We start from the raw sequence: 9,904 nt of genomic DNA on the forward strand, positions 1-9,904 counted from the left end.
GTTGGTACCTAAATACCTTACAGTTCGATTCCTCCTTCTGAGAAACAAAACATTTGACATAGGTGACAGTTACGTCTCATAAACACCAGCTCTCTAATAAAATCATTGACCGTTAAGAGTCGTTCCCCACCCCATCAGCTCGCTGCTTCCAGATGGAAGTGAGTTCCCAGCCCACTCATTGGCACAGGGCTCGTCCCCACCACGCGGGCGGCAGCCCCCATTTTTGTGAGGGGCTTTCCCCAGGACGCCTGTGAGAGGCAGAAGTGATCATTGGACGAGCACATGCAGCCAGGGACCAGCGTGGAGGGAGCATCACCGCGATCCATAGGAGCACAGGGCCATGGCATGCCAGCAGGGATTTTGCTCAGCGCCGGGCCTCATGCAGGTGCAGATTTTGAAACAGGAGTTAGGCACCATCAACAGGACCTACCCTGACCTGAAGCGGATAAGTGGAAAGCCACCATCTTGAGACTTCCCCCTTCCCTTATGACCAAGGCATATCAAGTCAAAATGAAGGATTAAAAGGCACCTTTTGACAGAAGCTTTTGAGAAATCAGAAGGAATTTTGACATGAAGCCAAAATTCCCCATTTGAAGAGAAAATTGGTACAGCTCTGTTCCCACTAATACTCAAAAAACTCTCTAGCCGGAGCTGCTGCCCTTCTGGCACCCAGCTCTCCTCCACAGGATATAGCAACATGGTAGTTTGCTTCTGTGAGGCTCTCCGTGCCTCAGGCACACTGTGAGCAGAGAGATCACATCCTTTACACAACACAATCACAAGGGCTTCATTCTGAAAACGTGAGTGTGAGGAAAAGGAGATGGTGATGTCCACTTCTCATACCCTTGGCCACTGCTACTGCCGCTCAGCCTGAGGCACAAGGAAGGATGCAGTCACCATCCTCCCCTGGGAGGCTGAAGCACATTAGCGGTGCACCAGCGCTCTCCTTGTCAGCCAGGGACCATGCAGCAAGGGAGGTGAGTCCCCTCAGTTGCCCCGGCATGCAGGCACCTTCATCAGTTACTCCTCTGTCCCAGGAGGCTGCCCCAAGCTCCGGTGCTGTGGCCTAGGCCAGCTGCAGGCACCCACTGGCAGAAGCGAGGCCAAGATAGGAGAAAGAGAGAGAGAAACCAGGCGGCAAGACAGAGCCAGCCAAGGAGGGGACCGCGCTGTAAGCGGGCTGTTGGGGTGTTGGGGCACAGGAAGGCAGTGTCCTGTATTTCAGCCCTGTTACCCCGCGTTAGGTGTGTCCCTGGTTTGCAAAAACAGCCTGGGAGGCAGAACAGAAGCAAATGTTGAAACAGTGTCTCTTTGCAAAACAGAAGTCATGTTTTCATCTGACCACCAGTTTTGCTCCACCAAGAAATCAAGTGGGTGGTGCAGAAACCATTTTTGACACTTAGAGGTTTAAATTGTGTTTCTCTCTTTCTTTGTTTATTCCCATACCTATAATCATCTGTGACTCTTTCTTATTTACAGTGTTTCAGAGCAAGAGCTCGCACACCTAACGCTGATTAATTCTGCTGGACTGGGTAACTGGCTCCCCTGTGGATATCCTGTTTTCCTGTGAATCATCGTTCCTCCTTGAGACATCCTCCAACTCAGATCAAAGATCCAAAATCTATTAGATATGAAGACGTCAGACAGATCAAACAGCTTAGAAAAGACACACACAAAGAAATGCATCTCAGCTTCTCCCTCCTGCCCTGCTGAAAATTGGCATGGTGAACATAATCCTAAGCACTTGTTATACAAGAAACAGTAGACAGAAAAAAAAAAGGAGATGATTAAAAAAAAGAGAGACTTTGGAAATTTTGTTTATCCAGAGTCTTCTACAAATTACCCTAAGTATTTGCACTTTTGTACTTACTTAGTTCTCCCTTGCAGTTGGAAACTCTTCAGGCTAGATCCTCATCTGATGGAAAATTACATTCGTAAGCTTCAGCAAGAGCTGCACTACCTGCATCAGCGGAGGACTTGGTACTAGCCGTTGAAGTATTGAGCCTTGCCTACAAACATATGAATTAAAGGAACATGAAAACACGAGGTCTGTTTTTTCAAGTTTATGCAGTCTGTTGTGTCCTTGATGGTTTTATTCAATTTTCCATTTAGCTATATGAACAACTGAGAAGATTCTGTACCAGTGAAATGCCAAAACCTAAGGTCATGAGGTCAAACTAGATTATCTTAATAGTCCCTTCTCCCCTTGCAATCTTTGAACACAGGTTTTATCTGATAAAGCAGTTAAAGTCTTTATTTCAGCGGTGTTTGATCTTGAAGATTGCACAAATAGTCTTTTAAGATTCTGAATTTTTTTTAAAATAGAATTTTAAACTCTCCTTTTAATGGATGCCTTTTACTCCTTATGTTTAAGAATAAGAGCTGTGCTTGATCTAAGACAATGGACAAGGTGTTTGGATAGTCAGAGAGACTATTTTTATGGGAATGTTTAAACAATGTATTGTGTTTTTTCAGTAAGTTGTTCCTCCAGTCAGTGGAAATAGCTGAATGAAGGACCAAAAGACAGTCCTTTTTCTGTTGTTAAGCTCATATAAAAGGAAGATAAAATGTGCTGCTCTTACATCTTAGAGTGAGGTGTATCGAGCTTTTAGTCCTAGACTTCTAACTCTTCTATTAGCCTTGTGCACTTGGAGGGGAAAAGAAACACTTCTAACTTTATGCACTGTGAACACTCACTTGAAGGCGGTGGAGGAAAGAATACCCGGCAGGAATATGCTCTGCAAATACTTAGCAAAATCATTAGATCTGCATATTCATAATCAATGAGATTTTGGCAGATTTAAGGGTGGACTTTTTTTATCAGGACTATAGTTTGTCCAAGTGCCTGGGTGGGGGTTCAGCTGTTTGTTTTCTTTGAGGAAAAATGTAAGCAATGTCTGATGCTGAGTTGTTCTCTGTCTCCAAAACACCCTCGATGTGGGACTATCGGCATGTGGCACGGTTGTGAGAGGCACAGGAACCGAGCCCAGAGTTTGCCCCTCGCTGCAGCTTTCCGGACTGGGGCAGCCATCAGGGCCACCACAACCATCCAAGGCAGCTGGGACCGGGTTTGAAGGAACAAGGGTCAAACAACATGAAAATGATTCGCCTTCTGCTTAGAGACAGAAACCTCATTGTCCAGTCCTGAGGAGAAATGGATAATATTTTCATTTTTCATAATCCATGCTATTTCTGTTGTTTCATGACACCCCCCCCCCCCCCTTTAAGTGGACCCATGTAATAATACACATGTAATTAGCACCGCACTGGAAACAAGGACTGGTAACATCTTTTTCCAACATTTGAGAAAAAGAGGAGGGGGCGATTGTTGGGCTCTTCAATCTGGAAAGCAGTTTTTAGGTGCCAGATAAGCATGCCAGAACGTATGCTTGAAGCGTCGCTGGGCATGTAGGATATCATACCTGATGCTTCGCCTCCCCCGGATTCCTGCAGGGCAGCGGTGAGGGGGCTGAGGACGGCTGCCTTTATAACCAGGTCCTAGCTAGTGCCTCGAAAGAGTTCAAACTCCTACTTCATCCTATTAGGGACCGTTTCTCAAGCACGTTTTGTGGTTTGTGTGTGTACGATAATGCAATTTTGTCAGCCCCGTGCTGGAGTACTGACCAGGCAATAAAGCTGTTTGTGTTAATGATGGTGCTAAATGGTGCAGGGGGGGGGAGGAATTGAGCTCAAGCTAGGTTTGCGCATGTCTGCTAGAAATTATCTTGTGAGTTTCTGGCACCAGCATAAAAAAGGGAGCCGTCTGGGAAGGAGTTGGACTTTGATCCTTTGGAGGGTGAGGGAGAATACTTTTAAAATAAGCATTTGGGCCAGAAAATTAAGAGAAAGCCTGGATGCAGTATTGTCAGGAGCAGTCTCCTCCTGCCTCCAGGAGGGCCAGGATTTTACTCATGGATTTTTAAGGCTGGAGCACACAGAATATATAAAAACAGAGCATGGGTATTTCTGGCACAATGGGGATCACTGTTAATGACACCGGAAAGTGATTTTTCTTTTTTTCTTTTTTTAACCTGGCATTGCTCCTTCAAGCAAATTAACGTCTGATACATTTGCATTTCTACGTGTCATTAACCCAGATGCCTACTGCAGGGCCTAAAGCTCATTTCTGCTGGCAAGACTAAATCCTACTAATGCGCTTTTCCTAACGCACTGAGGGAATCTGGAGTCTCTCCTTTTGAAGCTGACTTGCTATTTTGACTAATTGCTTCTGGTAACAGTTAATAGCATTTTGCGAAGGCACTTCATCTGCTGACAGCAGATTGATGTAAGGAAGGGACACAGTTCACATTTCCAAAGGGAGCATCGGGAAACCCATTACCAGCTTCATTAATCTGTTAATAATAAAATTAAAGTACAAATAAAATGTGACAAATTGGGTTCTGTTGTGAAAGTCACTTTAACAGGAGGCTCTGAATAAAGGTCAAAACAGACTCTGATTTCTGCTGTGTTTTAATAGTAGAATCAGAGGAGAGCATTGTAGAAACACTGTAATTAATCTGGCGATACTGTAATTGTCCCCAAACGATACAGAAATAGTTTGACAAGTGATTATTTTTTTCCCTTTTTTTTTTTCCTTGAGAGCATTTACAAAACCAGGAACGTAAAGCTTTGTCACACAATGTTTAAGTGCTAATCCAGTTTCACAGGAAGCTTTCGACAACGTAGGCACAGTAGATAGATAGATAGGCTTACTTTCACTGCCTGCATTCTTGCAGCTGCTAACTCTGTTGAAACTCAAGTTTACCCAGCACAGGGGCAAAAGAAAGAAGAAAAGCCCTGCAGGTGCAGATCTAGCAGCAGTCACAGAAATGTGCCTGACATTGCAAACAGGCTTCATCGAAGAGGCAAGAAACCAGATCATCAGACATCCCTTTTCTGGCAAGGATGGGGTCGGCTTGCCAGGAGCCCTTGCTTAAAATGAAAACTACGTAAAATCAGCTTACTGTCCACCCCTTCTTTTAAGGTTACCCCCCCCAAGCCTATCTAACATCAGCCTTCCTAGCCATATCCTAGGTTAGCAGAGTATCTTAGTCCAGCCTCTGCACTTAAATAATCTTCCTGCTGGGATCTTCATCTAATACTGCAGAAACAAAACTGCTAAGAATGAGACCAGTTCCAGCCTCTCCGAGGCACAGTGTTAATAGGTTCTGTAGAAAAACATCCGTTTTATCCAAGTTCCTGCTTATGACAGTTGAGCAATTGCCTCAAAAGCAATCAGTCGTGGAGCATAATTTGGGGACGCAGCTGCAACGAATGGAAGGCTTCCCGAAGCCTGGCAGAGCGCAGTCTGCTGGGAGCACCTGAACCAAAGGCGCGCTTATTAAAGAACCCATCCAGGCAAACAAATATATAAACGTGTTAATGTGAAGTACTTGAAGAGAATGGCTCATTAAGTCAGGCGGGATGACTATATGGAAAACTGATAGCTCTATTTTAAAAATCAGCAGGAGGAAAAAGAGCAGGCTGTCCTTTCGGTTTAGGCAAGCCAAAAGGAATCTGTACTGCCTTCCTCTCCTCCAGTCATTTTAGGAATAATCTCAGACCCCAAAGAGACCGGATTTCCAGTTTGAGAAGCCCCACATGGAGTTAGTTATGTCAGGAAAGAAGCAAGGGGACGGGGAGGATAAAGAGGAGGGGAAGGAGGACACGCTTGTCACCTGGTCTTGAGAGGAGTTTGCAGTTACCGGTGGGAGGTGTGAACAGTGTGGCGAGGACTTGCCCCAGCGTTGATGGGCTGGGGGCCTGGGAAAGGCAAGAAGCCTGGAGCAGATGCCCATCAGTGTGAAAACGCTGATAGGCTGGAAGTCGGATATAAACTGGGCTTAGAGGCCAGAAACCGTGTGGGTTGTGACACGAGTTATTAAGCAGAGAGGCAGAGTCTGGGAGGGAGAGAGGGGAGCAAGAAGGCAGCCTGCTCTGGATGGAGTAACCTTTCGTAAGCACAGCGCGGTCTCAGAGGAAGGGGCAGGACAGAGGCTCACAAAGACGAGCAGATTTTTTTCTACAACACGTAGCGAGAATCCTTCTCATGCTCAGCCTGATTTTAGCTGCTTGCTTAGCACTCAGTGTCATGTTTAAAATCCATTGGTTATTAACATCAAGTCAGATCTCTAATTCTTATTCTAGTGATTTGAGCTCTGCAAATCCAGCTAGCAATCCAGTTCAGTTTGGGTTCATGGAGAGCTAAGTTGTCTGTGACTGGGGGAAGATTTTGGGCAAAGCGCTGACAGGCAGGTCTAGGATTACAGATGCCTTGGGAGCTGGTGGTTGCCTGATTTGAATTTAGTTATTTGAGGACTCTCTGCTGCCTTTCGTCTGCTCAGCCAGAGCTTACGGAGCACTGCTCATGCTAACACAGTGCTATTTCCTACCTCCTTCTTCCCATTTCCTATCACTATCCTTTTTCCTGTCCTTCTGAAATGGGTCTCTCTCATGCAGTGTTTGTACAAGGAGGGCTGAATAAGGGCAGTCTCCACTTGGTTTCTCTCTTTCCTCTTGCTTGTATCTCTTCTGTCTAGCAGAAACTTGTGTGTATTATTTGGCCCAGCGAGAGCCTGAGGAAGATGGTCAGAACAATTGTAAAAGACCATCCCCAGGGCTGTTTGATACCTACAAGGTCACTGAGTCTTCCTTGCAGTCTTTGCCGGCCACATCTGCCGCACCCCGAGGAGGGGAGCTCCATGCTACTATTGCCTCTGTAGAGACAACAACATACTGCGTGTTGTAAAGGTAAACATGCCCCAGGCTTTTCTTCTGTTCCTTTCTATGTAGTATATGCCTCTCTCATAATTACTTTCTCTTTCTCCTTCCCAAGGAGTTCTGCCTTGTGAAATATTAGAGAGAACAATCCTATGCAGAGAATTAATATCAAATAGGGATGACCTCAGGCCTGACTGCCCAAACACGGCTCCTGTCAGTACAGTATAGCTCCGGAATCAGCATCTGCTCCAGGTAGATCCAGCTCTGTATTTTTCTTCTTCAAAGGCAGCAATTGCAACAGCAAAGTCCTGGCCTTGATTTTTGGGGTACTCTTTTGAACAGGTCTGTCAGAATGTCAAGAACACACAGGATGAGCTACAAGCAACCCAAGAGAAATCTGGCATCTATTGCTTTAACAGTTTTATATCGCCAAATTCTTTCTCTTCCTCTTTGGACTGTAAATGATGGCTAAAAGGCATTTTTAATCAAGGTTTATGTATCCTGTAACCCTCTCAAATACATTTCTCCATAAAGGTAAAAGAAGATGCCAGGGAAAAACTCTGCCTTTGTGTTCAAATCCTCTTTGCTCATGGCCAACAGCACTGAACTTCATTTTTTGTTGTCTCTTCAGACAGTGAATAATAGCGCACATGTACCAATCTGCATGGAGGGTTGGGATTAGTATAAAAAAAGCAAATAAACATTTATTTTGTATTGAAAAATTAGAGATTAGAGTGTCTATTTAGAGAGTTCCTTGCTTTTTTCTGGTTTTTCTTTGATTTTTTTAGCAGCGGCAGTGTCTCAGCGCTGTGCCCACAATGCACTCACAGGTTCTCTCTGTTGCTCCACACATACACTCTACATAAAACCAGATGCCTCCTGCTCTGCAGATTTTTCTTTCAACTCTGCCATTGAGCAGCAAGGGCCAGCAAGGCAAGTGTAACATCAGGGCCAGTGGGGTTGGGGCTTCACAACAAGAGGTACAGGCCCATTACCCTGAGCTGGGAGGCAGCCCAGAGTCCAAATCTCTCTGGGCAAGTCCACAGCAGCCAGACAGATCCAAGTTCAAACCAAGACATCAAACCATGGGTTGGGGTCAGGGTCGAAATGATTCAATGCCAGGCTGCAACCAGAGCCTCAGCTGAAGATCAATGTTCAAGCTAGACATCTACATGCATATCTGTTGTGCCAGGCTTATCTATAGGAAGAACCATCACAAAACTTCCCATATAATCTAAATGCCTGCTTCTCTCCTTCAAGAGGCTCTTTTTAGCTCGCCAGGGCTTCTCACAGTAAAACAAAATAGTAGGAAATTGAAAATAAATAAAAATTTTGCAACAAAATAGTAGCCTGCCTAAGGAAGTGTAGAAAGAAGTATAGCTGTTGGTAGTTTGGAAAACCAAGCTATTATAGGAAGAGCCCAAAGGAGGGATTGGGGGGGGGGGGGGGCAGTTGGGGGGGGAGGAAAGGACTTATTCAGTCTGGCAAAGAACAAAGAGGAAGCAAAAATAAAAGCTGGAAGCTTAAGTGAGAGTGCATTGTTGCAAAGATAGAAGGCAAGTGAGGATACATAGCCAATACGAGAACAGTTTAATATGGGATGTTCCTCATTCCTTTCAGTCTTATGTCAATATTTGGATAACTTTTTCCATGGCTCAATCAGAACTTCTGAGCTTGATGCAGAATATGTTGAATGACTCTTTGGCCTGTATTAAACAAAAGATAGAGAGTCCTAATGCTCCCTGTGGCTGTAAAATTTACAAGCATATGAATTTATGGGACTGGAGTTTACTTTTAAGATCCCGGCCTCTGGCTGGTTGCCTGGCTGGAGGGGAAGGACATATCACCTGAAGGCACACGTGTTGAACACCAAGCCATTACTGCTCCCAAGGCACTCAATCTGTCACCAGTATCCTCAGCTGAGAGCTGGACTCAGCTGAGTATTTTTAACACATTTTCTAGGGGAGAGTTTCTATGCCAAAGTCCAAGCCTGAAACCTGCCATGATTTATGTGCTTGCCACACTACGAGCAGTCCACTGAGACACTGGGGAAATGGTCACCAAGTCAATCACAAACTATAAAATCAGGTGTATATCAAGTCAAAGGGACAACTGATTATAATCAACCCCCTGCTAATACAAAAACTCAGTAACATGAGTGAGTCTTTGAAGTTTCAGAAGGATCAAAACAAGTGCAGATGAGAAAATACTGTTGAGCCCTGTTTTGTAGTCATGGGCACTGTGGTTTCGTAACCAGTTTAAAAACATAGAGGATACCTTAATGCTGGAGACCTAAGGAAGATCTATTGTGAGAAAAGATACTAATAACTTCTGGATGGCGTTTTCTTTCCGCCAGTGGAAGGCAGCCTTTCCCAGACTTGGCAGGAGCCCTGGTAGATCTTGCCCAGGTGGCCACACGAGGCTGTCGGCTGGAGCACGGGGACAGATCTGCGAGGAAGGGACCACCGGTGGCAGGCAGAAATGCCGAAGTCCTTGTGCCCGGAAGAAGGAAGGTGTCATCAGAGCCAGGAGTGTGGCCAGACGATGGGAAGAAAGGTGGGACCCCTTGGGTCAAGAGCTTGGGGGTCAGCAAGTGTGGACATTTCCGAGTGAAGGAAATAAAGCCCTTGCACAGTCAGGGAAGCGGGACTTTATAACCTGTCTGTAAGCAAGGTCACACCAGAGATGTGTATTTACATATACAGGTCTCTGCCTCAAGTGTCTCCCTCTAAAGAGGAAGAAAGCCAATCAGGCCCCCAGATTAGCAAGTGCTTTGGCAGCCCAACATTTGCAAGAAACATACGGCTGGGATCCAACTATTATGTCTTCGTCAGGACCATGAGACCATCCCTAATGGGATTCTCTTCCCACCTCCCTCCCCCCTCCTCTTACACTTGCCAGTCTTAATTTCATTTTAGCTATGAGAGTCTCTTTGCTCCTGACATTTCCTCATGTCTTCCCTAAGTAAACCTATGTTTATGACATTAAATACATTCACTGTGTATTGTATCAAGCAATTACTTTTAAAAGATAATCTTCCCCTTTCTCTTATTACCCCTTTATTTCCTCTGCTATTTTTCTTGGTGAGTTATATGGGGAAGAAATTACTGCTATTTTGTCTTGAGGTTTCCCTGAGGAACCTTGTCAAAATGAACAGTCCTTTTACTAAGCTTTCCTATACAGA

The sequence above is a fragment of the Balearica regulorum genome, chromosome 2 (assembly GCF_011004875.1).
Source record: "Balearica regulorum gibbericeps isolate bBalReg1 chromosome 2, bBalReg1.pri, whole genome shotgun sequence".
Classification (NCBI taxonomy): domain Eukaryota; kingdom Metazoa; phylum Chordata; class Aves; order Gruiformes; family Gruidae; genus Balearica; species Balearica regulorum.